The sequence below is a fragment of the Nycticebus coucang genome, chromosome 11 (genome assembly GCF_027406575.1).
Source record: "Nycticebus coucang isolate mNycCou1 chromosome 11, mNycCou1.pri, whole genome shotgun sequence".
Lineage (NCBI taxonomy): Eukaryota > Metazoa > Chordata > Mammalia > Primates > Lorisidae > Nycticebus > Nycticebus coucang.
The window spans coordinates 49,460,363-49,467,059 of record NC_069790.1 but is presented as its reverse complement, the minus strand read 5'-3'; the positions used below and the strand labels follow the sequence as shown (position 1 = coordinate 49,467,059).

Below are 6,697 nucleotides of genomic sequence, written 5' to 3'. Positions count from 1 at the left end.
CCACATAAAACTTGTACATGAATGTTCCTAGCAGCATTATACATAATAACTAAAAGACAGAAACAACCCAAATGCCCATCAAAAGAGAAATGGATGAATAAAATGTGACATTTCCCTATAATGGAATATTATTCATCTATAACAAAGGAATGAAGTTATTCATGCTATAATAAGAGTAGACTTTGAAAACATGTGCTACATGAAAGAAGCCAGCCACAAAATTCTATATATTATATAATTCCATTCATCTAAAATTCCCAAAGAGGTACCTTTATAGAGATAGAAAGTGGTTGCTTAGATAGAGATTAGTGGTTGCTTATCACCAGGAACTGGGGACTGGGATGGAGTGTGGAGGAGGAGAGGAGTAATAGGTAAAGGATGCAGGGCTTCTTTTTGAGGTGATGAAATTGTTCTAAATTTAACTGTAGAGATGAGTGCACATGCTTATTAATATACAAAAAGCCATTAAATTATAAGTTTTAAAGGTGTTAATTTATAGTTTGTGAATTATTTCAATAAAACAGTTTTTTTTTTTTAATTACAAATATATGAAGTGCTTGGAATCATCTGGTGGCAGGGCAAAGCTACACTATATGATATCTGTAGTTTGCCACAAGATCCTCCTCCAGAATAACTGTTTAGAATACTCTTTTACAAATATGCTGCTATCAGTCACCCCTTCTGATTGTGGTTGAAATGTGTAGCATTGGTAAAATGTCCAACAAACATTTATTCCATTTTTATCAGTTGCCAGCTGGTCTTCTAGGCTCTGGCAAAACAGCAGTGAACAAACATGATCATTGCCCTATGACCTTTATATTCTAGTGGAAAAGGTTGATAAAACAGAAAACATATCCACAAGTTATTTTCAGATCATCATGAATATTAGAGAAGAAATAGCCTGGGCAATGTGTAAAGAGTGATTAAGGAGAGGAAGACTACTTTAATATATGGTTAGGGAAAGAATCTCCAAGTAGGCAAGATTTTAGAGGCAAGTATAGAGGGGATAGGGATGGGGATGGGGAAAGGAAGGGAAAAGGGAAGGAAGGGAAGGGAAAGACTCCAAGTACTCAGGAATCAAACTGAAATCAGACTGACAGTAACAGAAAGGAAAGTAGGAAGCAGGGCTACAGCGGCATGGCTGAGAGTTGGGTATTCATTCTGAGAGTCATGGGAAAACACTGAAGGACTGTAGGAATTAGGTAACTCTAATTTATATTACTGTGGAGAATAAGTAGTTGGAGGCAAGACAGTTTGGGGAACAATGCTCCAAGAAGGCCACTCTGAAAACATATGGCTACATAAAAATGGTGAGTGATTTAGAGGAAGCTCCTGCATTCTGGGCCTTATTCTAGGAATTTTATTCATGTCTTCTCATTTAAATCTTCAACAATTTTACAAAATTGGTAACATTACCTCTTCTACAGATTAGAAAACTAAAATTCAAAAAAGTTGCCAAAATCACATAGATAGTAGCCAGGATTTTGTTCACTAAACCAAACTGTTTACAATTATGATCAAATGCTTTGATTTTACATATACCTTTGCAAACAAATTAAGTATCAGAGATAAACTGTAAATTATCATCAGATTCTAGAGATTCAAATTCTCAATTTAACTATAATAATTAAACACTTAAGCATGGGATTCCCCCTAGACTTTCAACTAGATAGAAAAGTTTTCCTTCAATTCTTAAATATGTGGATACAATTAGCATGCACAAATATGGCGTTCCTGGTCAACTCCTCATCCCAAGTCGGAAACAGAATATCAAGAAAGGGTGATCTGCAGCTGTACAGCTTTGCTCCTGTCTAGCTCAGACAACTTAGGAGCACATTGCTTAGAAAGCCTCTATCAGTCAGGTTTTCCATTATTATCAGGTCATTTCTTCAATCTTGGTAGTCTTAATTTTCTCTCACTTTATGTCTCTCTACCATCTCCCTCTGCACACCCCACCAAATTAAGTTTCAAAGATACAGAACTTGAAAATTTCATATATTCATAACTTTATTCATCACCTGAGAAATAGCCATAAGAAAGTTCATCCCTGGACTTTTAGCCTCCCATCTTCTTTTACAGTTCATGCATATGGATTTTCTATATTGGTAAAGCTTTGGAATTCTATTTTATATTCACCAACTACCAATTTCACGCTTGCCTAGTACCATATGTGAAGAAAAGTCCTGATGGAATACAGTAGATCTCTTATCTGAGGGGATAAGTCATCCAAGACCCCCAGCAGATGACTGAAGCTGAAAATAATACAGATCCCTATATATACTAGGTTTTTCCCTATACATAAATACTATAAATTAGGTACAGTAAGAGATTAAAAGAAATAATTAACAAAATAGAATAGTTATAACAATAGGCCAGAGTCACTTCTCTTCCATTTTTAGGACATTATTACGTGAAATAAGGAATACTTGAACACAAGCACTGCAATGCCATAATAGTTGATCTAATCACCAAGACAGCTACTAAGTGGCTAAGGGCAGGTAGTGTCTACAGCGTAGACACACTGGACAAAGGGATGATTTTCATCCTGGGAAGGGTGGACTGGGATGATGAGACAATTCATAACTACTCAGAATGGCATGCAAAAACTTATTTATTTCTGGAACTTTCCATAAAATATTTTCAGACAATGGCCGAATGTGGGTAATTGGAACCACAGAAAGCAAAACTGCAGATACAGGGGAATAACTATCATATATTACCCTTCTCCAGAAGGTGGGCATTTGAAATTCCTGTCTCACATGAAGAAACAGTTAATAATAAAACAGTAGCTTTTGGTTTCTTTGAATAAATGGGTCTACCATGAATCCTGTTTAAAATAACCTTTTTGGGCTTTGTCCTATATGTCCATGGATGGTGTATGAATTTCACAAGATAGAGAAATAACAAAACAAGATTATTATATATAGTAGAGTTGCTATACAAGATTCATGTTAAGACCAAGGCTACCTTTACTCTGTAGATAAAATGTGTAACCCAAGGAACTTAACTTTGCCTAAGGCATGACTCTATTTGTCATATAACAATGGCCACTTTCTTGAATTACAGGACTTTTATATTGTGGAATAAAACATAGAATAAAATGCTAATATACAGGCATATGTAATAGGTAACAAACATAGATAATAGATAAGATTTTCACTCATCAGGAATAACATCACCTTTTAAAAAATTATTGGATTTATATATTGATTTTATAGGTTCAAAGTGTTTTGGCATGTAGCATTTCACTTGATCCTCACAATGTGAACTAAAATCCAGGCTAAAACAAAATAAAGTATCTCTTTACCAATAATATTTTCATTTTTACAGTGAAATGGAGCTAAAAGTAATTCTGTGTCATGCATTTTATGAAGAAAAATAATGATTTTCCTTCTGATGTTCAAGAGGGTTATCAAGATCACATGCTTAACATTTAGCTAGTATAGATTTATGCCTGACGTAGGCTCTTACAAATGTATGAATTTTTTTTTGAAAAGTCATTTCTATTTGCAGTTAATCAAATGAGTTATTTCCTTAAGATAGTATCCTAGCAACTTCAGACACAAGAGGAAGTCCCTGCTGATGTTAGAAAGAGATTTGTTTATCACATATCCAAATCTAACTTCTGAATGTGCTTCAAAGTATTGCTTTGATCAAACAACTATCAAAACTTTTAGGGAACTAACAAGGTTGTAAGAATCTTCATTTCATAGTTTGTGATTTTAAGATGCTCATAGAAAGAGAACAGTGGTTAGCATTTAAACAGGTTTCTTTAAGGAATACTTCAATAAAACTTAATCTCAAACAAATCCAAATATTTAACTGAATACTTAACTAAAACTTTTCAAACATTATTGGGTTGACAATTAAATAATTAGAGGTTTTCTAACCGGTCTTAAACCTTACCTCTCATCCTACCTAGCTACATATCTAAGTCACTACCAAATGAAGGCAGTTTGAGCTACAGTTGTCCCCTTCAATCCTATGGGAGTCTAAATTTGTTGCATCTGTCTACTATTAAGTTTGAAGCCAGAACTTAAAAAACAGAAACAAAAACTCACCCCAGCTAACAAGCATCAAATTTAGTTCATTCAGGGTATTTCATGACTTTAAGTCTCTCAAAATTTATCTCAAATTATGTGATACAATAAGAGAAACCCTTAATCAGAGATGTAGCCTTCACCCTATAACATCTAATGCAGTTGTACAAGGGCCCTATCTATTGGTCATATTAGGCCAGAGGAAAGGATAGGGAATTCAATAATCAAATATAAATGTAAGTACTGATATCACAGGAAATTATCTAACCTAGACCATAAAATAAGTAACTGAACATTGACTCTTAACCCATTTATAGTGGAGGATGAAATTTTTTAATGTTCTGCATTAAATTCATATACTGTACTTAGTAAAACTCAAGGAACAAGAATTTGAAGAGGAAAAAATTTTATTATATTTCATTGTTCAGTTATATAGCATTCCAAAAAAAGGAAACACCAGACAAAACCACTGCTATACTGTACATAACATACAAAATCATATTTCTTACCTCAAGAGGTGGCAATAGCTACTATTCAGTGTGATATTCAACAAAACACTTCACATGTAAGGCAACATCACATTTTTCATATGAAAAAGTGGTGATCTTACGACATTCAGCATACCACACTTGCTTTCCCTGTTTGACTATCTCATGATTCATACCATCATAACGTGAGCCAGTGTTATGCTTCTGAGAAGATCTTCCTCTTCAGTAAGGTTCTAGAAGATGACAGTGGGTTGCCAGATAATGACATATAACAACTCCAGAAAATCCAATGGCTTCTCATTATATGTTTTATGCAGTTGCCAAGCATTCTGTAAGGCCAATTCAAAACAGAACAAAAGAGGGCTTGAATAACATTTCATTCCATGGATTGTTGCCCAGTATTTATCAATGTTGTCATCAGCTTTGTCTATGCCTCCCATGAAATGATCATATACTTTGATCATGTTTGGCTGCTGAACTTGGATCTTCTTTTTTAGTTTCTGGGAACAACAATTGACAAGACACAGGGGATCAATACCAGCACACGCTGAGTTAACAACAACACTGTTATCATTCCATCTGCAGACAATATTGCCTTTGCCATCAATTTGATAATTGAATGTGTTTCTTCAGAGCTACATCTGAGTCCCATGGAACTTTGTCAATGTGACCCTTTCTCACTGTACCATTGCATGATGCCCCAGTGAACTGAGCTTATCAAGAAATTCAATGCTTATGAAAAAGTTATCAAATACAAAATGGCATTGTCCAGGGTGTGCCTCTATAAGTACCTCACTAAACTGAAGGACGTGTGATGCACTGACACTTCATTCCTCATATTTACTATTTGAGTTTTTACCCTGAAAAGGCTTAAACCAGTTAATGTAACCCAGACATGTAACATACCAAATTTTACACTCAAACTGAATGAGCTTGCCTCTAATAAATTATTTGCACCTGTGACAACCAAAATAAGGAAACCATGTATTCATCAAGGCTGAAATATGTTTTATTTGGAACAAATTTTATGTATCTCTTATGGAATGTGCTTAGAAGAGGACAAACTTGAAAAACTTATCCATGGGATCCAAATTTTTATTGTTAGCAACATGCAAATTAGACAATATAGTTTCAAAGTGGTCACTTCTCATGTAAGAGAAGTACATTATGTACATCTGTTCTTCATTTCCATAACATATGCATTCTAGAAACTGAGACATAACCACACAGAGAAGTAATTCCCAAAAAACATTTGAATTTGGAGCAAGTCAAGCCAATAAATTTGAGTATATGACAATGAGTTCAACAGCCTCGTGATCAAGAAAAAGTTTAAGACTTTCTGTGAAAGTTCTCATTTTGGTGAAAAAATTGTTTGGTGGTTCTGTAACTCTATCTACAATGGGTTGTCCAGTTAGGTCAGCTTTTTTCCATTTGTGAACAATTTTTGTCACTTCTTTTTCTTTAATGGAGGAGGTTACTACACAGAAGACACAGAAGATCTAAGTGGAACTTCATTGTCCACAGAGTCATTTTCAAGTGCGTAGGCGGGATCATCTGAGCCAGACTCAGCATCACAGCCATCTTGAGTAAGATATGCAGGTGCATACAACAAAGAACTTGGCAGATTACTCATTTTTCTACCTTCTTCATCTTCTGAGTCCTCATCTGAAACAGGCACTGCATCATTTTCAGGTGGTTGTATCACTACAGCACTTGCTTCTATGCCGTCATCTGTCTCTAACAGGTCAGTTGTTTCATGTACACTTAGAGTTTGAGGCATCTTGAGACTTACAAATAATTTCAAATACAAAAGGGGAAAGATATTATTAACGCCAGAAGTAAAGGTCTTGCCTAATGCCCCAAAACTGGAACATGAAAAATGTCAAACCCACAACTAATACAACAAAATAATAGCTTCAGTATTTACTTAATACAACACAATAGCATAACTAGTGGAGAAGTAATCAAAAAAAAAATACTAGTATAAGATGTATTGTAGTAAAGTTGTATTTACCTGTCTTTGAATGGTTCTTTAAAATTTTTCCAAAAGTTTACATCACTTTTAGACAAGCTCCCAACATGCCAGTATCTGCAGCCATGACTAATTCTGTGTACCACATGACAGCATGTATCCTCAGGGGACAGACATGCAACAAATCAGACCTCAAC

At 34.8% G+C, this 6,697-nt stretch overlaps 1 pseudogene; it reads right to left on the bottom strand.

The window, feature by feature from the left end:
* Nucleotides 1–4,570: 4,570 nt before the first annotated feature.
* On the bottom strand, nucleotides 4,571–6,308 carry LOC128598107 (piggyBac transposable element-derived protein 3-like; annotated as a pseudogene).
* Between the last annotated feature and the right edge of the window lie 389 nt (nucleotides 6,309–6,697).